The sequence below is a fragment of the Rattus norvegicus genome, chromosome 10 (assembly GCF_021556685.1).
Source record: "Rattus norvegicus strain SHRSP/BbbUtx chromosome 10, alternate assembly SHRSP_T2T, whole genome shotgun sequence".
NCBI classification, from domain to species: Eukaryota; Metazoa; Chordata; class Mammalia; order Rodentia; family Muridae; genus Rattus; species Rattus norvegicus.
In genome coordinates this window covers 6,126,126-6,149,584 of record NC_141543.1, presented here as the reverse complement: position 1 = coordinate 6,149,584, position 23,459 = coordinate 6,126,126, and the positions used below count along the sequence as shown (strand labels likewise).

At 45.1% G+C, this 23,459-nt stretch overlaps 1 non-coding gene and 1 pseudogene across 1 annotated transcript; both read right to left on the bottom strand.

The window, feature by feature from the left end:
• Positions 1–6,428: 6,428 nt before the first annotated feature.
• LOC120102580 (5.8S ribosomal RNA) lies at positions 6,429–6,581 on the bottom strand. The gene has a single exon (XR_015632442.1). It is a non-coding gene; the product is annotated as a 5.8S ribosomal RNA (ribosomal RNA).
• Positions 6,582–7,587: 1,006 nt separating this feature from the next.
• On the bottom strand, positions 7,588–8,492 carry LOC148002724 (18S ribosomal RNA; annotated as a pseudogene; the record flags this gene model as incomplete).
• Positions 8,493–23,459: the final 14,967 nt, after the last annotated feature.

The window sequence follows — 23,459 nt, the reverse complement described above, 5'->3', positions numbered from 1 at the left end:
TAGCTACACACATTGGCAGGTTTGGGGCGTCCTGGATGTCGGGGGCTGGGGGCTTATCTCTTCCTGCCAGGTGGCCTGTGAGTCAGGTCCGGTACTCCTGGTCTGTTCTGCATTCCTTTCCTTTTATGGTCTGTTAGTTCTAGCGGCAGGGCGGGGCTGCCTGGACTTGCTTTTCACAGTGTTTAGTCCTGAGTTGAAACATACTCTTTTAACTTCATATTTTTAAACCTTAAATCTGTATAATTTTCCTTTCATTCCCCTCTTCTTCTACTAAGTAATTCTAATCTTAGAATTTTGATATCAAGTCTCGTATTTGGTCTCACCAGTTGTCCTAACTGACTGGTACTGTTGTGTCAGAACCATCAACCGCACAGCACTCACTCGATTTGTAACAAAAGCAATTAACCTGTTTGTCACGCAGGGTCCAAAAACTAAAATCAAGAAAATTATTAGTAATGGCCCAGCCATATAGCAGAGAGTAGGGTAGTCATCCAGGGAGACCGAGTGAACCAAGACTCAAACCAACCTTGTTGAGAGTCTCTATCTTTTTGTAGGAGTCAAACCTATTAACTAGTTTCTCTAACACACATGGACCTATAATCAGAAGCAGAAGCAAAACTAAGAAGGGTCCCATAAGGGAAAATACCAGAGTAGTCATCCAAGGAGATCTACTAAACCAGCTCTCGAACCATCCCTGATACGCTTCTCTGTCTTTTGTCTAACCTTTCTCTAAGTTTATTCATGGAGTCTTTAATTACTGCTGCTGAATGGCAGTTCTGAATTCTCTATAAGCCTTGCATTGCAACAGCAGATGTCCTTGTGCTGCCCTTGCAGCACCTAGATAGCCTTAGCCCTAAGTAATTCTCAACTCCTTTTTTGTGTCTTACTAAGTCTTTAGCATCAGGATTCCAATCTGGACACTATCTAAACCTACACACCAAGGTCATGACTAGCTTTTAGAACTTCTAAACTTATACAGATTGTGATCCCTGAGGCACAGTCACAAGAAGTGTTAGGAGTACTAACATATGCAATGTTACATCATTTGTAATAGAAATCAAGCCTATCCCCACACCTATCTTGATAAAACCCGGGGCAAACATGAAATTAAGTCTAGGGAGCTTTTTGAAGATCTGAGTTTCCCTCTAGGTCCCAGCTAGTACACGGCTGGTGAGGGCTGAGAGTTGATGGCTGTCAGGGTGGTCAGCAGCACCAGGTATGGTCCTTTCCAGTGAGTATCTGGGTTCGGTGCCATCGTATGTAGCCGAGTCTCCGACCTGGAACTGGTGAGATGTTTCAAGGGTCCCCAGGGCATAGGCTGCTGCCAGCTCTGAGCAGATTTCTTTCTGTATCACCTGTAGGTCTTTTAGCCTGGCACACAAATCATTATTACTATGGCACTATGACATGTTGGTTCAGTAACATCATCTAATACAGTCAGGGGGGCTGAGGCCCCATTTAAGATCTCAAAGGGGGTAAGGCTGAATCTGGAAGGGGTATTTCTTGCTCTGAAGAGAGCAAGAAGGAAGGAGTATCACCCAGTCTGCGCCAGTCTCCATGGTTAATTTGGTCAGGGTCTCTTTTAGAGTTCTATTTATTTACTCTACCTGTCCTGAACTTTGAGGTCTGTAAATACAATGTAATTTCCAATCGACCTCTAAATACTTGGCCACACCCTGGCTTACCTTGGCAACGAAAGTAGGGCCGTTGTCTGACCAGATTACCTTGGGCATTCCAAATCGGGGGAAGATTTCTTCCAGTATCTTCTTGATGATTGCAGAGGCCGTCTCTTGTTTGGTGAGGAAAGCTTCTATCTATTCCTGAAAAAGTATCTACAAGCACTAGGAGATACTTGTGATTATATTTTTCTGGTTTTATCTCAGTGAAGTTCACTTCGACTTTTCACCAAACTCTCTAGGTCTCTTTGCCCTGTTTGCTTGCTAAGCATTCACTTATTGACATACCTTATACTTTCTACTGCCTCTCTGGCTAAAATCTTAAAGTCTATTACATACACTTAACTACTTGGACAAACTTTTTATCTCCTAAATGAGTCCATTTCTGTATTTGGCAAAGTGAGTCTTTTCTTTGTTCTCTGGGGGAGTATAGCTTTCCCCTCAAGTGTGCCATTGTCCTTTATCTTTTAAGCAATTTGGGCCTTTTAAGTGAGGCCAGCCCTTAGTCCGATCCTAGTTCTCAGTGACTGTCTCTTGCAGGCCTGCAACCAGGATAGGCTCCTGCATAGCCATTTCCCGAGCCACTTTATCTGCTTTGTTACTGCCCAATGCCACTGAATCTCTTCCCTCCTGATATCCCGAGCAATGAATAGTACTCACAGTTGTTGGCTTCACCAGGGCATCCAAGAGATGGCAAAGGCATCTGCGGCACTGATGTACTGGGGGGTTGAGGTTCAGCCATCCTAGATGACATTGTGTTGTCCACCATGGCAGCACTCACTTATCTCTGACCTTCATGAAGAGAACTGTTCCCGTCTGTGGACAAGGTAGCCTCGGCTTTCAGCAGGGGTCAATCAGCCAGTCGCAGAGGTCTTTCCTCCACCCATGGGCTTCTGCCAGTGCTTGACACTCGTGCTGTGGTGGCTCCAGGTCAAGATTGGGCAGCAAGGTGACCAGATTGCCCCCAACAGGTGGAGAATCTAGTCCATGGCAGCTGACCAGTGGTCCCATCTTTTGGGACACTCTATTCAAAGGCAAACATCAGCCACTCTATCACAGTTTAAGTCCTGGATTGGGTGATAATTGTTAGTGCCCGGCTGGCAGGAGTGATATGTTCCAAGTAGAACAGCGCTAAGCCATTCATCTCCCAGCATCAGGTACTGGTGCACTGAGACAGGTCTTAAGCTCCGCATACACAGTCTGTAGATATGCATACACATGGCCTCACCCAACCATTTCAGCCCACGCAAGCCATTTTGGGGAGCAATTTTCTCATGAGCAAGGGATGGGGGCAGTCAGGGATGACTATGAACTAGTGGGTTACCCGGCCCACGCCAAGGTCCACTGTTCTTCGGGCAGTCCATAAGTATTGTTTGTTGCCAGTAGGCCCCTGTACCCAAGGTCTTTGGATACTGGCCCACTGGAGCATAGGAGCACAGAGCATTGGGTCCCTGTATCCATAAAACAACTGGGCAGGCTTCCCTCCTATCTCTGCACATAGCCAGCACTCTAGGACCAAGAAGCTCTCCAGTGTCCCCTCTTGTTCTTTCTGGGGCAGTCCCTGACCCAGTGTCTTTTTTTTTTCTTTGCATTAGGCACACTGATCTTTAGCCAGGAATTCTCTTCTGTTGCCAGGTACTGTCTTCCTAGGTTCCCTAACTACTGTGGCCAGTATATGTTCCTCTCTTGTCTTTTATCTCTCTTTAGCTCTCTAGCTTCCTCTTCTTTTTGTCTCTTTTCTTCCCTAGCTTTCTGCTCTTTTTACCTTCTTTTCTCTTTCTCTTTGTTTAACCTTACTTTCTCTGTAACTTATACTAACTCTCAGCAACTTAGCTTAACCCTTCAAATTTCTGTAACTTTCTCTTCATACCCTTTCCTTATCTTAGCCAGATTGGTGGGGCATTTTCCAGCCCCTAGGAGACCCACCCTTGGAGCCTGGGGGCAGACCTGGAGCACTCCCTACCTTCAGGCGCATTGAAGTCAACAGTCAGGAGCCTTCCATCCATGTCTGGAACATTCTTTCTGGCCTCTAGCAGGATTCTGTCTTTCCTCAGTGGTAAAGAAGATCTGTAACAGTTACTAACAAGCATCTCACGTGGGATGGTGAGAAAACAAGAGAATCTTGAGAATAGAGTCTACCGAAGAGGGCAAACAGCATTTAGTCACACAGCTAAACCAGGAGGCCTTTTTTTGGACAAAAAGGCCACTTATATTTATAAGCACAAGCTTTGTCTATGAAACAGAAAGGCGAACAGAGAGGCAGCCAATCTGTTATCGACTATCTCTCTAGAGTTAGGTTTTCCCTCAAGGAGCATCTCTCTTCAGTGTGAGCTCCGTAGCTTTGTCTCTCAAGAGAACTTGCCTCCAAATGACACTAGGCTTTTAGTAACAACTAATAACAAAAGGATGGAGAAATGGTTAGAACCTGGTTGCTAGATGCCAGGTGGCTGACAAAAGAATCATAACCAGTTCACCTGGGGCTATCAGGACCTCAGTAGTAGCCTTTTACCAAACCGTCTCACTGGGTTAAAGGTCCATGGAAAAGAAAACATTAATAGTGCTGGAGACTGACTCCTCCCTTGGAATAAAGACAGCAGATAAGGCAGGCTTCCTTAAAGAACTTCTCTTAATGAGCGCTCTCCTTCTGTGAGCAAATGTCAGAAATTCCTTTCTTGTTTTCCTTATAGTCCTCTCCCACCTCGCTCTCAGCCTTTTTAGATAGTTCTTCCCTTAGCATTTCTAACACCGCCTGTCCCTTTTTTATAGCCTGTTGACAGCATTTCTGATCTTTTAGGCAGCTACACACTAAGTGCCATACCGGCTGAAACTCTGCCTTTAAGATTCCTTACTCCCAAGGAAAATTTAAATCTTTCCCAGTTCATCACAGCTGGCTGCGAGCACAAGCACAGATAAAACACTATGTTTTTGTTTTGTTTTTCTTTCCTTTTTTCAGAGCTGGGGACCGAACCCAGGGCCTTGCGCTTGCTAGGCAAGAGCTCTACCACTGAGCTAAATCCCCAACCCCCAAAACACTATGTTTTAAAAATTAACTTTGGCTATCAACCAACACACCACCACTAGAGCGGGGTCTACAAAATTAAGTTTCTTACTCACTAAGCGATAAGGGGACCAAGTAAAACTCTTCGACGAACAAAGCAAACAGTTTCATGATTTCAAACACAGTCGTCGGTCCAAGATTTTAAACACAGTCGTCAGTCCAAATTCAAACACGAAACAAAAGTCAAAAAGACACTAACAGACACAACACGTCCAGAAAACCACAGTCAGGTCACAAAGAAGACAAACAATTCCAACAGTCAAACAAGTAACAAGCAGACGCGCCGCGTGGCTTCGGTAGCAAACTGAAACCAAAAATTCAGACGGAGTCAGCGAGGGTCTTGGATCCTCTACTCCAACCACCCTTGGAACGTCTTCCAGGGCTGCGGGGGAGAAGTCCGAGCTCGTCAGCTCCTTCTCTGGCCCGCCCAGATAGTCCCCAGATCTGAGCCTATTGATCGATCGTTCACAGGACAAGACACAACAGACAAGACAAACGCCGGCCGGCTTACCTCCCGGTGGGTGGTCGGTGATCTCTAGGCGGAGGGTCTCCAAATCCCGGGGTGAGCCCCCATAATGAAAGACCCCCGGAGAGGACCTTTCCCTCAGGAGGAGTCCCAAGCGCCCAATGACCGAGCCGAGTCCACTCGGATGCAATCAGCAAGAGGGTTTATTGGAAAACACAGGTACCTGCGGGCACACAGTCTCTTCGGAGGACTTGCGCACCCAGCAGCTCCAGCATGGGGCTTTTATAGGGATTGGGGAAGCAGAAGCGGGCGTACAGAAGCAGATGCATAGTTACGGGGATTGGTGGATTCAAACGAGGCACAAAGACATGTTCACATATGATTGGCTATTTCACATGATGAGGTAATAAGGTATAGCTACACACATTGGCAGGTTTGGGGCGTCCTGGATGTCGGGGGCTGGGGGTTTATCTCTTCCTGCCAGGTGGCCTGTGAGTCAGGTCCGGTACTCCTGGTCTGTTCTGCATTCCTTTCCTTTTATGGTCTGTTAGTTCTAGCGGCAGGGCGGGGCTGCCTGGACTTGCTTTTCACAGTGTTTAGTCCTGAGTTGAAACATACTCTTTTAACTTCATATTTTTAAACCTTAAATCTGTATAATTTTCCTTTCAGCGTCAGCAAAGGGCTGGTGCCCGAGCGGTCGGCACCCGGCAGAGGGGGGGGGGTACCTGAGACCGGCCCCCGCGGGTATGGTATGACTCCCCCGTCCGACCCTCGCAGGTCGCTCTCTCTGAGCGCACTGGCGGGTGCCTGGCGGCGGAGGACGCACCGACTCAGTGGGCGGTGCCCGCCTCCCACCAGACCGGAGGAGCGATGATGGGCCCCTCTCGGCCCCTCTCGCGCCCAGGCACCTGACTGGCCCACGCCGATGCGTCCCCAAGGTGGGGAGAGCAGGCGAGGACGGGAGCTGGAGCGGCAGAGCGAGCAGGAATGAGCCACGAGAAGGGTGGTCGGCTCCTGGCGCCGGTGGACAGGGAGATCGAGGCCCACAGATCGAGGCCCAAGCAGATCCACCGGGCGTGGACGACCAACGGACGCCGCCCAAGTCTGAACTTCGGGAGATGGAGGGCCAAAGGAAGAGGCCCTGCAAGCAGAGACCCAGCTGCTCGACGTGCCCTACCCCCCCACGGCGACGAAACCACAGGGGGCGTGGCAGCGATTGATCCTCAAGCGCCTCTCAGACAGGTGTAGCCCCGGGAGGAACCCGGGGCCTCAAGTGTGTTCAAAGTGTCCATGATCAATGTGTCCTGCAATTCACATTAATTCTCGCAGCTAGCCATGTTCTTCATCGACGCACGAACCAAGTGATCCACCGCTAAGAGTCATATAGGTATCTGGGGTGTGAGCAGACTTGTATGCGAGCTAACAATGGCACCACCTCCCCCGCCCGCCCCTGTTGCATGGGAAGAGAGGGGCCAAACGGGAGGCGGCTCCACCTCAGGCCCGCCAGCGGGAAACTAAAGGATACATGTGAAAAGAAAAAAAAGACAGGGTCGGGAACGGAAAGGCGGGACGCATAGGACATGGACACCGCGAACCCAGCACCCAGCGGCAGCCAGCCAATGGGCGGGCAAGTCGGGCGCTCGGGCCGGGATTCCATGGGCGCCCAGAGGGGGCTCGCAACGACGCCTCTGGAAGCGCCAGCCCTCCCTCGGACGACCAATGGGCGGTAGGGCGACCACCCCCCCACCCTGGGGTTTTTAAATCTCCGCGCTGGAACATGACTGCTAAGTACCCGGACAGGAGCGGGGCGGACACGGTAGGCCCAGAAGGCGGGGCGGGACGGGGTGCGTGAAACCCATCCGCGGCACAGGCACCCCCGCACTCGACAGAGCCACCCTGGCACCATCAAAGCTGGAGAGCTGTGGCGAAGGGGCGGCAGGTGCCATGAGGAGAGCGAGCGTGTCCCCGCCACCGCCCGGGAAGAGATCACATATCTCTCCCCCTCCCCCGTCGCCCCCCCCCCCCCCGTGCACACGAGATGAGATCACGGAGCCGGTCCAGAAAGAGGCAGAATGACCTCAGTACGCCAAGGGCCATGGCTGGCCTGCAGGCAAGGGAGGCACCTGAGCCCGCTGAGGCAGAAGCAGCAGTGGCGGAGGCAGAGGCGGGCGCTTGGAGGCGAGGACGTAGGCAGAGGAGCGAGGGAGAGAGAGAAAATGGAGGAAGTCCCTCGACGGACCAGACCAGACACACTCCACGCACCGCTCCGTAAAGACCCCCGCCTTTCCTGAAATGCTCACTTGGTCAGCCGGAGACGCGCCTCCCGGTGAGAGGAGGGACTCACACAGGCCCAAGAAAGGACCAGACACCCCCTCGGCCTTCTCTGTTAATGATCCTTCTTCCACCGGTTCACCTACAGAAACCTTGTTACAACTTTTACTTCCTCTAGACAGTCAAGTTCGACCTTCTTCTCAGCCCTCCAACAGGGCCATGGGCCGATCAGGCCCCACTAAACCATCCAATTGGTAGTAGGGAAGGGTGGTGTGTACAAAGGGCAAGGACTTAATCAACGCAAGCTTATGACCAGCACTTACTGGGAATTCCTCGTTCATGGAGAATAATTGCAATCCCCGATCTCCATCACGAATGAGGTTCAATGGGATACCCGCGCCTGACTTTGTAGGGTAGGCACAAGCTGAGCCAGTCAGTGTGCCGCTAATGCAGCCCCGGACATCTAAGGGAATCACAGACCTGTTATTGCTCAATCTCAGGTGGCTGAATGCCACTTGTCCCTCTAAGAAGTTGGGGGACGCCGACCGCTCAGGGGGTCCTGTAACTAGTTAGCATGCCAGAGTCTAGTTTGTTATCAGAATTAACCAGACGTATCACTCCACCATCTAAGAACGGCCATGCACCACCACCCACGGAATCGAGAAAGAGCTATCTATCTGTCAATCCTGTCTGTGTCTGGGCCCGGTGAGGTTTCCTGTGTTGAGTCAAATTAAGCTGCAGGCTCCACTCCTGGTGGTGCCCTTCTGTCCATTCCTTTAAGTTTCAGCTTTGCAACCATACTCCCCCAGAACCCAAAGACTTTGGTTTCCCAGAAGATGCTTGACTATCATGGGAATAACGCCGCCGCATCCCCAGTGGGCATCTGTTTAGTTATGTACCCCCATTTGTTTTTCTTTTTCTTTCTCCATTTCTCTTTCTTTTTCTTTCATTGGGGGAGGGGATTTTTTTTAATTCACATTTTAAATATGATTTTCCTGATTTGCCCTCCAGAAACCAGCTATTATTTCCCCTCATGCCTCCTGTTCTGAGGGCAGTTCCTCACTCACCCACTCACTCCTTCCAACCTGCCCATTCTGACAGTTCCCTACACTGGGGCATCAAGCCTTGACAGGACCAAGGGCATTTGCTCCCATTGGTGCCTGAAAAGGATATCCTCTGCTTCATATGCAGATGGAGCCATAGGCTCATCCTTGTGTAGTCTTTGGATGGTTGTTTAGTCCATGGAAGATCGAGGGCAGGGTTTGGTTGGTTGATATTGTTCTTATAGGATGGCAAACCCCTTCAACTACTTCAGTTCTTTCTGTAAGTCCTCTTTTTGGAACCTTGTTCTCAGCTCAATGGTTGACTGCAAGCATTCTCCCTTCTTCCCTCCCTCTCTTCTTCTCTCCCTCCCCACACCGCTCTATGTTTGTATGTTTGTGTGTTTGTGTGTCTCTGTGTATGTGTGTGTGTGTCTGTCTGTCTCTGTGTGTGTCTGTCTGTATGTCTTTCTAAGTGAATGTCACTTTTCTTTTCTTAGATAAAGTGATGAGATAAGAGTCTTACCCAAGCTATGCAAATAAGTCCTTTAGGCTGAGGCCAGAGTATTTTTTCCCTCTGTTCTACTATTTATAGACCTAATACTAGGAGCTTCTAGCCTCCATGTAATCCAACCTTCCAAGCTGACTGATTCAATATGGTTTCTCTTGGCATCTTCATGAGTTGTCCTACTTGGACTCACATTAACTTGGACAATGTGTTACAATCTTCTGGATCCTTCTAATTCTCCAGCTTTTTCTGTTTTCCCCAGTGAATCGCTTGTTCTCTCAGAACCTGAATCTGTAAAATCATGTCCAGAAAACTTCCGTAAACATATGCCACACACCACAACTTCTCTTTCTTGCTCTACTTCTCTCTGTCTTTTTTTTGTCTATTTTTGTCTCTCTTTCTCTACTCTTGTGTATTCTCTTATTTCTAAGCTGTTCTCATGTGAATTGGGCATATTTTATCTGTGATACATTCTGTCACTTTTTTCTTTGAATTACTACTTTATCTGGCCCTCAATTATATGACACTTTCAAACATGGCTACTTCCTTATATAAACTAACCTTACAATGTACAATCATTTTGCTAATATTTATCTACCTAGTTCTTACCTGGACCTATTGGTTGTAAAGAATTAACCTTTCAGGATGCCTATATTTATGGAAGAATCTTTCTGGCCTTTCATATATGATGTCCTGTGTCTCAAAGATGAGGGTATTAGAATAAAATTATTCTACACATTTTCTGAAGGTTGAAAGATTCAACTTAAGTCTTGTTTTATGATCCCATTAGCAGCCATCAGTCCAAAACACAAAATCACTAAAACAAATCCTAGTTGCGTCAGGTAGGGTGGGAAAATATCCCAGTAATTAAGCAGGCAGGAAATGTTAGAGTGATGTGGAAGAAGATTGTTTATTGCTCAGCCTGTGTTTTTATAAAAGTTAGAACAATAAACCCAGGAGTGGGACAACCTACAGTGAGCTGGGCCCTCCAACAAAATTATTGATAAAGAAAGTGCCCACAGGCTTTTTCATAGGACAATCTTATGAAGAATTTTTTCTCAGTTAAGATTTCTTCTTCCAAGTTATCTCTAGTTTTATATCACATTGATAAAAAAACTTCCTATATAGTTTGTAGGTGAGAGTTTGTGGATGTATATCTCTAAGCTTGTGTATTGAAGTGATATCATTAAAAGTTTTACAAAAGAATGGATAATAATAACCTCTGTGTGTGTGTGTGTGTGTGTGTGTGTGTGTGTGTTTCTTTAATTTTGCAGGCTTTCGTCTGATTCTCGGTACCGTCTCGGTGCGGGCATGGGGCACCGACAGTGTATGTCAGTGAAATTATGTGTGTATATGTGTTTCTGCATGCCCACAGATATTATATGTATCATGATAGGGTATTAAAGAGGACAATGTCTTAATCTAAAGAAATGCTTTAGATTATAGCACACACCAGCAAGAAAACATTCCTTTTTTGGCATGGGGTAGCAATTGGGCTTGCAACAATAAATTATGAAATATACTAGGAAGAGTGAAATAGCTCAGTAGGTACAGATATTTGTTGCCAAGGCTGTTAACCTTGGTTTGGTCCTTGGGACATACACAGTGGAAGGAGGAAATGGATGCCAAAAATTGTACTCCATCATCCACATGTGTGCAATCACATGCAGAAACAAGCAAATACTCAACTAAAAGAATCAGAAAATTAGAATTCTATAAATATAGGACTTAAAATATATGCATAAAGTAAGGAAATAAATTGACATGACATATGGTAAAAATTCTGTAAAGCTGATTTATACCCAGACTTAGAGAAAGTATCCCTATACATATGTGTGTTCCATTTCTCCCATTTCTGGAGCAAGAAAAAAATTACATACATGGAATTTCTGCTTAGTATTACAGAGCGACAGAACATAATAGTGAGAATTAAAAAAAGAATACATGGGGTTGGGGATTTAGCTCAGTGTTAGAGTGCTTGCCTAGGAAGCGCAAGGCCCTGGGTTTGGTCCCCAGGTCCGAAAAAAAGAACAACAACAACAAAAAAAAGAATACATATATAGTTCATATGAAGGCAACTTGGTCTTGCAGAGATAAGCTAAACAACTCGTGGATACTATAAGTTCAGACTCATGAACATGTATTACTCAGATTGGTGAATCAGAAAACTTAAATGTAGATTCCAGAGACTTTTCCACAGTGGAATTGTGTAACTAGGGTGACCAGACAATAGCACTTGCATTTGTATCACTTAGATTTAGGGACCTTTCCTTGCATGGTGGAGGAATAGGCACCTACACTGCAATGTAGAAAAATAAAACAAGTTGGGGATTTAGCTCAGCGGTAGAGTGCTTGCCTAGCAAGCACAAGACCCTGGGTTCAGTCCCCAGCTCTGAAAAAAAGAAAAGGAAAAAAAAAAGAATGCAGAGAAATAAAACAAAATGTTCTCCTTTATAACCAAATCAGGAATACTACTAGGAGATTCCAGGTTTCTTAGTCACATCATGAAATAAAATCAAGTGACCTTGTTCTAATATTATATTCTTCATTCTTCCTGAGATATGAGGTAGTGAATGAAAGAAAATACCCAACAACCTGGGTTTAGGGTAATATATTGGTTTAAAATGTCAAGTGTATGAGTCCAAGGGGATCTGACATCCATCAGGAGTCCTGGAATACTTCCACTGGACTCTCCACAGTGGTTGCCTGTGCAGGATTTAGTGGCTGAATCAGCACTCATTTTTCAAATGTAGAAGACATCAAAATGTAGACAAGAGGGATCATTCTCATATTCATTTACAAAGCACCCCCACAAGTTTTCTATTGTCTTACTTGGAAAGGATAAATTTAAAAGAGTAAAACAATATTATTATACTCAAGGAAAAAGCTTGTGTCAAAGAAACAAAACAACAATTAAAGGCAAAAGTCTATGTTTTTCAATAGAGTGACTATAAGGAAAAGAAGTACATTTTAAGCAGAAATTGTTGTTATCTTCTTCAAATTTATGGAGCATGGATGTTATAAAATGAATGGTAAGATAGAATAACAATGTAGGGTGAGAAGCTAATTGAGAGAGTAGCAGAAAGTAAAATCAAAACAGCTCAGAGCATCAAAGAAGCCTGTAGTAAAACCAAATCTGCAGCAACACAATTGTAAGCAATAGTAAAAGTAAAAGACAATTCAAAAGGAGCATTAATGTATATGATGGACACTTGTGTCAACTTGGATTTAGATGCCTCTAAATCTGGAGGGGTTTGTTTCCTATTGAGAAGGCAAAATATTGTTCCCCTTTAGAAATTTGAAGTAGATTGAATAATTTTACCCTCTTTGTCCTAGTAAAAAAAAAATAAGGCCAGATAATAATTTAAATTGTAAACGTGTGTGTGTGTGGGTGGTGTGTCTTTATTAAATTATGTGTGAGTATTTGCATGCATAGGGTTGCCTGTGGAGGCTAGAAAAGGAAGAGTATTGGGTCCCTGAAACTGAAATTACCAGTGATTATGAGTCTTCTTGTTCTTTGAATCTAACATGGGTCTTCTTCAAAAGTAGTACATGTTCTTAACTTCTCCGTCATCTCTCCAGTCTCCTGTAAAAATAAGTTTAAAAAAATGATTTCTGTTGCCTAAAGACAAGGAGGCTGAATGAATATAATGATTCTGAGGTTATTTTTAAAGATGAAATTCATTATGATAGACAATAGGCATAATATATCTAAAACTAAGAAAAGATAAAGTGCAAACAATAAGGAACAGTGTGCTGTATGAGAGATGTTGCAGGGTAAAAAATGACATGAAACTTTCTAAAGAGGCTTGAGTCTGCTTATAAGGTCGCAGTATTTTGTGTGTACATGTTTGTGTTGGGGTACATGTGTCTGCAGGTGCATGTCCACAGGTGTTAATAAGGAGGTCAAAGGTCAATACTGGGTATCATTCTCAGTCACTCTCTACTGTATTGATTTTGTGACATGGTCTCAAGCTGACCATGGAATTACCAATTTAGCTAGACTGGGGCTCTGTCAAGCCACAGGGTTTCTTTCTTCTCCATTTCACAGGCACCAGGATGATTAGCTTGGAACATAGTCCCATGACATTTTACATGTTCTCTGGAGACTACACTCAGATCCTCATGCATGTATCAGAAATAATTTAACAGAGGTGCTACCTCTTTCTGGCAGTGGCCATGTAGCTGCTGCAAGGAATAGCATATGAGTGCTTCAGTGACAGGATTCTACTGTGGCAAGTCCATTTAAACCACTTCTCAGTTGACAAGGGAAATTTGGTGGCCTTTATATTTAGTGCCAGGTTTGCATGCCCTACAAGCTCTCCTTTCCTTCATTGTACTGCATATAGTCATTATCAAAATTGTATCACTTCATCAGTCATGGACAAGGCCATCTGGAGTCACACAGGCTAAGTCACTGTGGATGATTCTACATCTTTCTCAAAACTCTTTCAAGGGATAAAATGTTCTTCACCTTTTTTTGTATCTATCAATTCTCCAGATGCTACCATAAATCCTGGGAATTTGAGACTTACAATCATATCTTTAGAGAAGTACCCAGTCACACTGAGCAAGTCTGTGTCAGTTGTGGAGAGAGGTAGGTCCTGCTTACATAACTGTTTTTAAGAAGCTATATCTGATCAGTAGAGACATGGAAAATGCAGAGATTATGTTGGATTGGTAGAGACTTGAAAATGGCTCTTAGAATGATTACATCTTACAAAGATCTATATATTAGAAAGATATCTAGAAGATCTGCTTTGTAAAATGAACTTGTCTGTCTGCAATTAAAAGGGAATTATGATAGGAGATAATAACTAGAGATAGTTTACCAACAAATGTTCAATTAGGCCTCTCACCATGCATAACTATGTAACCACGTGTGCTACCAGACAGGTAAGTCTTCCTGTTTACAGGACAAGCCTGGCCAGACATCTCTTTTGTCTTGCTGAAATTGTGCTTTTTAATGCAAAATAAGTTTAGGTGGTGACTGATCCTAGGAATGGGAGAAGGAGGAAGGGGAACTATTGGTGGCTTTGTGTAAAGATAGAGCTTTTGAAAGGTGGGTATTATGGTTTTTTTTTTTTAATAATGTAAGCAATGGTATCACTGCTTGGGTAAGCACAATTGTCATTGTATAAATATAGAAGGCTCAAGTTATTTGTGGCCACTTGCCTGAAAATCAAAAGGTGGTCAGTGTCTTCACTTTTGTTAACACCCTTCTCCATCTCAGGACCTAAACATTATAGCTAGAACTGGCATTGGCATCTTCTTGGTTCCTAAATTTTAATTTTTTAAACATTTTTATTAGATATATTTCTTTACTTCCATTTCAAACATTATTCCCCTTCCCAATTTCCTGTGTATAAGCCCCCATTCCCTCCCATCCCCCTCCCCTATACAGGTATTCCCCCTATACATCCACTTTATCCCCCCCCCATATTCCCCTGCACTGGTGGTCCAACCTTGGCAAGACCAGGGGCTTCCCCTTCCCCTGGTGCCCCAACAAGTCTGTTCTCTGCTATATATGCGGTTGGAGCCCTGTATTATTCCATGTATAGTCTTTCGGAACTGGTTTAGGCCCTGGAAGCTCTGTTTGGTTGGCATTGTTGTTTTGATGGGGTTGCATGCTCCTTCAACTCTTTCAATATTTCGTCTAATTCCCTCCAAGGGTCTTGTTCTCATATCAGTGGTTTGCTGCTAGCATTGACTTCTGTATTGGACATGCTCTGGATGTGTCTCTCAGGAGAGATCTATATCCGGTTCCTTTCAAGATGCATTTTATAACTTCATCAATCATATCTTGTATACATATATATACATACATACATATATATATATACATACATATACATATATATACATACTATATACATATATATATATGTATATATATATATCCCCTTTTAAGAAGGAGTGGGAGCATCTGAACTTTGGTCATCCTTCTTGGGCTTCCTGTGGTCTGTGGATTGAATCTTGGGTAATTCAAGCTTTTTGGGTAATATCCACTTATCAATGAGTGCATACCAAGTGTGTTTTCCTGTGATTGAGTAACCTCACTCAGGATGATATTTTCTACTTCATTCCACTTGCCTATGAATTTCATTACATCATTGTTTTTGATAGCTTAGTAGTACTCCACTGTGTAGATGTACCACCTTTTGGTATCCATTCCTCTGTTGAAGGGCATATGGGTTCATTCCAGCTTCTGGCTATTATAAATAAGACTGATATGAACATAGTGGAGCATGTGTCTTTGTTGTATGTTGGAGTATCTTTTGGGTATATGCCCAAGAGAGGTGTAGCTGGGTTCTCAGGTAGTGCAATCTCTAATTTTCTGAGTAAACTCCAGAATGATTTCCAAAGTGTTTGTACCAGTTTGCAATCCCACTAACAATGGAAGAGTGTACCTCTTTCTCCCCATCCTCCTCAGCATCTGCTGTCAACTGAGTTTTTTATTTTAGCTTTCCTGAATGGTGTGAGGTAGAATTTCAGGGTGGTTTTGATTTGCATTCCCCTGATGACTAAGGATGTTGAACATTTCTTTAGCTGTTTTTTGGCCACTCAATAATCTTCAGCTGAGAATGATTTGTTTAGCTCTGTACCCCATTTTTAATAGGGTTATTTCACTCTCTGGTTTCTAACTTCTTGAGTTCTTTGTATGTTTTAGATATTAGCCCTGTATCAGATGTAGGATTGGTAAAGATCTTTTCCCAATCTGTTGGTTGCCATTTCATCCTATTGACAGTGTCTTTCCCTTTACAAAAGCTTTGCTTTATGAGGTCCCATTTGTTGATTCTTGATATTAGAGCATGAGCCATTGGCGTTTTGTTCAGGAAATTTTGCCCAGTGCCCATGTGTTCGAGACACTTCCCCATTTTTTCTTCTCTTCATGTGAGTGTATCTGGTTTGATGTGGAGGGCCTTGATCCACTTGGACTTAAGCTTTGTACATGGTAATAAGAATGGATCAATTTGCACTCTTCTACATGCTGACCTCCAATTGTACCAGCACCATTTGTTGAAAATGTTATCTTTCTGCCACTGGATGGTTTTAGCTCCTTTGTCAAAGGTCAAGTCATTATAGATGTGTGGGTTAATTTCTGGGTCTTCAATTCTATTTCACTGATCTATCTGTCTGTCTCTGTACCAATCCCATACAGTTTTTATGACGATTCCTTGGTAATACTGATTGAAGTCAGGGATGGTGATTCTCACAGAAGTTCTTTTAATGTTGGGTATAGTTTTTGCTATCCTGGGTTTTGCAAATTGCTCTTTTTATCTCTATAAAGAATTGAGTAGGGATATTGATGGAGATTGTATTGAATCTATAGATTGCTTTTGGCAAAATGGCCATCTTTACTATATTAATCCTGCCAATCCATGAGCATGGAAGATCTTTCCATCTTCTCAGTTCTTCCTCAATTTTTTCCTTAAGAGACTTGAGGTTCTTGTCATGGAGATCTTTCGTTTGCTTGGTTAAAGTCACACCAAGATATTTTATATTACTTGGGAATATTGTGAAGGGTGTCATTTCCTTAATTTTTTTCTCAGCCTGTTTATCCTTTGAGTAGAAGAAGGCTACTGAATTGTTTGAGTTAATTTTATACCCCGGCACTTTGCTGAAGTTGTTTATCAGTTTAAGTAGTTCTCTGGTGGAACTTTTGGGGTCACTTAACTATACTATACTATCATATCATCTGCAAATAGCGATAATTTGATTTCTTCCTTTCAAATTTGTATCCCTTGGACCTCTTTTCACTGTCTGATTGCTCTGGCTTTGACTTCGACTATTAGATTGAATAAGCAGGGAGAGAGTGGACAGTCTTGTTTACTTCCTGATTTTAGTTGGGTTGCTTTATTTTCTCTCCATTTAGTTTGATGTTAGCTACTGGTTTGCTGTATATTGCTTTTACCATGTACAGATATGGGCCTTGAATTCCTGATTTATCCAGGACTTTTATCATGAAGGGGTGTTGAACTTTCTCAAACGCTTTTTCAGCATCTAATCAAATGACCAAGTCATTCTTATCTTTGGGTTAGTTTATATAGTGGATTACATTGATGGATTTTCGTACATTAAACAATCCCTGCATCCCTGGAATGAAGCCTACTTGATTATGATGGATGATCATTTCGATGTGTTCTTGGATTCCGTTTGTAAAACATTTGTGAGTATTTTTGCATCAATAATCATAAGGGAAATTGGTCCGAACTTCTTTTTCTCGGTTGGGTCTTTGTGTGGTTTCAGTATAAGATTAATTGTATAATCTTATTATACAATTATTAATTCATAGAAGGAATTTATGTGTGTTCCATCTGTTTCAATTCTGTAGAATAGTTTGAACAGTATTTGTATGAGGTCTTCTGTGAAGGTCTGGTAGAATTCAGACCTGAATCCATCTGGACCTGGGCTCTTTTTGGTTGGGAAACTCTTAATAACAATAATTGCTTCTATTTCTTTAGGAGTTATGGGGGTATTTAGATGCTTTCTTTGTTCCTGATTTAGCTTTGGTACCTGGTATCTGTCGAGAAAATCGTCCATTTCCTCCAGACTTTCCAGTTTTGTTGAATATAGGCTTTTGTAGTAGGATCTAATATTTTTTTTTTAATTTCTTCAGATGCTGCCTCCCTATTTATTTCTGATTTTGTTAATTTGGATACACTCTCTGTGACCTCTGGTTAGTCTAAGGGTTTATCTATCATGTTGATTTTCTTAAAGAACCAGCCCCTGGTTTTGCTGATTCTTTGTATACTCATTTTTGTTTGTACTTGGTTGATTTCAGCTCTGATTTTGATTATTTCCTGCCTTCTACTCCTCTTGGGTTTATTTATTTCTTTTTATTCTAGAGCTTTTAGGTGTGCTGTCAACAGTAGCCCTTAGAATTGGGGGTGATTTGGAGGGGGGGTTCTGGTTCTCCTTGGGTATTCCATTGTCTTTATAGGTGATATCTTCTGTCCTAATATGGTCTTTATCTGGTTGGCTGTTTTAACAACTACCTCTAAGGAGAGATCTCCTTAGTTGGATGAGGGGAGGTGGAGTAAGGGGGAGAGGCAGGTGGAAGCTCCTTTGTTTTTCTAATTGAGTCCTGCCCTGGGGGGAGAGGGAGGAGCAGACAGTCTGTTTAGTGTCTCCTTTGAAGCCTTGGGGGTTTTCTGCATCAGCTGTGCCGCAGGGCACATCCCCTAGGTGATACAGGACTTAGAAGTTTGAGCACACTTACCCCACACTGCCACAGGGTGGGTGTTGGGCTGTGGAAAACTGCAACAACACTGCAGGCCGGGGTGGGGGTGGGGGTGGGGGTGGGTGGGTAGGGCGGGTGCAGGAACTGAGGAATTTTTTATTAATGTTGTGTTTTCGTGTGTGTCAGTGAACTGTCTGTTACAGAAAAGAGGAGAAATGGTTTGTCCAATGGGAACATTCCCTTGGCCTATCGGCTTTGGGGAATTCCACAGAAGTCCAAAACGTTAAGCCTTTCTGCAGATTAAAGAACTAGGTGGCCTGTGGCTTTAAGTGTCTGCTGCATTACCAGGTTAGATAGGGAGTCTGCCAAAACCAATTGCAGGGTGTTTTGCAGACTGTCTGGATTTAGACAGGGGCTAGAGGGACCTTCAGCCAACCCCAGAGAGCTCTGGCCAGGAGCCTTCAGGTGCCCCTTCAGCTTGACCTAAGCTTGAAATGGTGCTGACTGAAAACTCAGCAGGAAAAGATAGGTTGCTAGTCTCCAGAGTTGGGGGAGGTGACTCACCTTCCTGCACTGCAGTTTTGTTGAGCATTGTTCGAGCACTACATTGTAGGGCTCTGGTGCCAGAGTGCTCTCTGCAGTTATCTCTGACCAGGCTGGCTAGTTGTGTGGGTACAGGTAAAGGGAGAAAGATCTCACGCAGGGAGGGGGAACATTTTTTTGCCACCCCAACTGCTGGTCCTTCTCCTTACCCTGACTGCCTGCCACTGGGTGAACCAGGAGGGGACTGACTAGCCAGTGAGGAGTGCAAGGGAGATTCTGGCAGTGATGATTTCTGGAGAGCAGATCTCATCTCCAAGTGGCTCTTATAACAGAATGGAATAATTCCTGCACGCCTTTCATTGTGCTTAAATAGTTTTGTGAATGGGTCAGTGTCTGACAGAAGGTACTTCCTATTGGTTTGTCCTGAGAGCTTGGGAAGACCTCCTCATATACTTATTTGTAGGTGTGATCCTGCTTCTACCTCTGATCTGTCTTGAGCCTACATGACCTGTGGTGAAGGGGCTTGCAGCATTGCCCTACATGACTGGTCTGTCTCAAACCTCTGTAATGGGGTCTTTTGGGGGAACTGATATCCTGGGAAATTGGGAAGGCACCGGCAGTCCCCTTTAAGTGTCCTGGGGATTCAACCTATCTCCACCAGGTATCAGGGTACCTTTCACTGCCTGCCCCTCTAGTGAATTACATTGATGGATTTCCATATATTGAACCGTCTCTGCATCCTTGGGATGAAATCTACTTCATCATGATGGATTATCATTTTGATGGTTGCTTGGATTTGGTTTGTAAGAATTTTATTGAGTATTTTTGCTTTGATATTCATAAGGGAAATTGCTCTGAAGTTTTCTTTCTTTCTTGTTTTTTTGTGTAATTTAGGTATAAGGATTGTTGGTATCAAGTGTTGCTTTTAGCAGTAACACCATACATTCCCAGAAGACGTTTTGGCCCAAGTCTCACCTCCACTTGGGCATCTTTACCTCACAGTACAAATAAAAGCAGACTCCCTCCACCCTCACTCTCTTTTCTGTTCTTTCTCTGGCCCCTTCCCCTTGTATTTAATAAGGGAATTATTAAATCTCACCACATGGAACTGTGTTGGTATTGGTTTGGTGTGCTCTTTCTGGACGGGCGCAGCCAATATTTAATAGCAACAAGCATAATTATGGTTTCATAGAACTAATTGGCTAGTGTTCCTTCTTTTTCTATTTTGTGGAATAGTTTGCACCATATTGGTATTGAAAAACCCACCCCATGAGTCTTAACTCAGAGCTGCAACAGGCTTGAATGAGCCCAGGCATGCCCAGATACCTAGGCCGAGTCACCGTTAAAACTAACAGACCATAAAAGGAAAGGAATACAGAACAGACTAGGAGTACCGTATCTGACTCACTGGCCACCTGGCAGGAAGGGATAAGCCCCTAGCCCCCCGATATTCAGGACGTCCCAGCCCGCATGTACTCTCTTACCATGTTACAACCTCATTCGAATATGGTTCAAACCTGCCAATGTATGTAGCTATACCTTATTACCTCATCATGTGAAATAACCAATCATATGTGAACATGTCTATATGCCTCGTTTAAATCCACCAATCCCCGTAACTATGCATCTGCTTCTGTATGCCCGCTTTTGCTTCCCCAAACCCTATAAAAGCCCCGTGCTGGAGCTACTGGGCACACAAGACCTCTGAAGAGACTGTGTGCCCGCAGGTACCTGTGTTTTCCAATAAACCCTCTTGCTGATTGCACCCAAGTGGCCTCGGCTCGGACATTAGGCGCTTGGGGTCTCCTCCTGAGGGAAAGGTCCTCTCTGGAGGTCTTTCATTTTGGGCCTCGCCCAGGATCTGGAGATCCTCCACCCAGAGATCACCGACCACCCACCGGGAGGTAAGCTGGCCGGCATCTGTCGTGTCTTACCCTGTCTTGTCTTGTCTTATCCTGTGCTCGTGTTTAGTTCGTCTCAGTTTTGGAGTCAGATCTGGGTTTTGGTCGGAGGAGAAGGCCCAGGGCCTTCGTTGTCTCAGGGTTCAGGACCCTCAGTGCCTCTGTTTGGGCGGGCCAGAGAAGGAGCTGACGAGCTCGGACTTCTCCCCCCGCAGCCCTGGAAGACGTTCCAAGGGTGTCTGGAGCCCGGTTCTTTGGGGCTCAGCCCGTATCGGAGGGATACGTGGTTTTGGTTGGGGGAGAGGGTCCAGGACCCTCAGCACCTCCATCTGACTCTTTGTTTTGGGTTTTACGTCGAAGCCGTGCGGCACGTCTGTCTGTTGTTTGTCTGATCGTTGGATTTGTCTGTCTAATTTGTGCCCTAATTTTCTTTGAAGCTACCATGGGACAATCACTAACAACCCCCTTGAGTCTCACTCTAGACCATTGGAAGGACGTCCGAGACCGAGCACGTGATCAGTCGGTCGAGATCAAGAAAGGAAAATGGCAGACCCTCTGTTCGTCCGAGTGGCCCACTTAAGATGTGGGATGGCCGGTGAACGGCACTTTTAACAAGACCACTATTTTGCAGGTTAAGGACCTGATTTTCTGCCAGAAGCCATACGGACACCCTGACCAGGTGCCCTGCATTGTCACCTGGGAGAGCTTGACATTTAGCCCTCCTCCTTGGGCAGAACCCTTTGTGGACCGGAACTGGCTTCCTGTTTCCCCTAAACCTGTTTCCCCGAGTCCACTTGACCCTTTGGTTGCTTCTTCCTCTCTCTATCCTGCTCTAACTAAGGAAGAGCCTCCCAAAGTCCCTCCCCCGAAACCTGTCCTCCCAGGAGACCCAAATTCCCCCCTTATAGATCTCCTGTCGGAAGAACCTCCTCCGTACCCTGTACCTACAGTCCCGCCCAAAGAAGAGGAAGTGGAGCCGCCTGCTAGATCGAGACACTAGGCGGCCCCGTTCCCTGTGGCTGGAAGACTTCGGGGACGATGCGAGGTGACGCCAGACTCCACCTCCCAGGCCTTTCTGCTTAGACAAGAGGCCGGTGGCCAGACGCAATACTGGCTGTTCTCAGCGGACATATATAACTGGAAACAACACAACCCCCCCACCCCCTTTTCTAAGGATCCGGTGGCTCTCACCGACCTGACAGAATCTGTCTTGCTTACCCATCAGCCCACTTGGGATGATATCCAGCAACTTTTACAGGCCCTCCTGACCTCTGAGGAGAAGCAGAGAGTGCTCTTAGAGGCCAGGAAACATGTTTTGGGGGACAATGGACGCCACACCTTGCTCCCGGAAGAGATCGATGACGTATTCCCACTTACGAGACCTGATTGGGATTTCCCCATGGCTAAAGGTAGGAGACACCTACGCCTTTATTGCCAGTTGCTCCTAGCGGGTCTCCGAGGGGCAGCACAACACCCCACCAATTTGGCTCAGGTGAAACAAGTAGTACAAGTGGCTTCAGAGACTCCCTCAGCCTTCCTAGAGAGACTTAAGGAAGCTTATCGCATGTATACCCGTTATGATCCAGATGATCCAGGACAAATGACAAGTGTCTCCATGTCCTTCATCTGGCAGGCAGCACCAGATATCAGGGCCAAGCTACAGAGACTAGAGAATTTACAAGAGTATACATTACAGGATTTACTTAAGGAGGCAGAAAGAATTTATAACAAGGGAGAGACACAAGAAGAAAAGGAAGATAGAGTATGTAGAGAAAAGGATGAGAGAGACTGAAAAAGAAGCAGAGAGTTGAGTCGAATCTTGGCCGCCGTAGTTCAGGGTCAAGAGAAAAGGGGAGAGGGGGTGGGAGTTCGAAAGGGGCCAAAGCTAGATAAGGATCAATGTGCTTATTGCAAAGAAAGAGGACACTGGGCCAGAGATTGCCCTAAGAAACCCAGTGGGCTCCGAAGACCCCGCCCACAGACCTCCCTCTTGGACCTAGATGAAAATTAGGGAGGTCAGGGCCAGGAGCCCCCCTGAGCCCAGGATAACTCTTGAAGTTGGGGGGCAGCCAGTCACCTTTCTGGTGGACACAGGAGCCCAGCACTCAGTCCTCACCCAGGCCCCTGGACAACTCAGCGACCGGATGGTCTGGGTACAAGGATCCACTGGCAGCAAGAGATACCATTGGACTACAGATCGGCTACTAGTAAGGTAACTCATTCCTTCTTACATGTTCCGGATTGCCCATACCCTCTGCTGGGCCATGACTTGCTTACCAAATTAAAAGCTCAGATCCATTTTGAAGAAGGAGAGACCCGAGTAACTGGCCCCCACAGTATTCCTCTTTAGATTTTAACCCTTCAGTTAGAAGATGAATATAGAGTATATGAACCAGAGCAGGATAAGCCAAAATCTCTAGAAATAGACTCTTGGGTCACAAAATTTCCACTGGCCTGGGCGGAGACTGGCGGGATGGGGTTGGCACTCCAACAGCCTTCCCTAATTATCCAGTTAAAGGCCACCATGACTCCTGTCTCCATTAAACAGTACCCCATGTCATGGGAAGCCTAGCAGGGCATAAAGCCACATATCAGGAGGCTCTTAGACCATGGCATCCTAGTCCCTTGCCGGTCACCCTGGAATACGCCTCTGCTACCTGTTAAGAAGCCCGGCACTGGAGACTATAGGCTGGTACAAGATTTGAGAGAGGTCAACAAAAGAGTAGAAGATATTCATCCAACTGTCCCAAACCCTTATAACCTACTCAGCACCCTGCCTCCCACCCATACTTGGTATACGGTCTTAGATCTG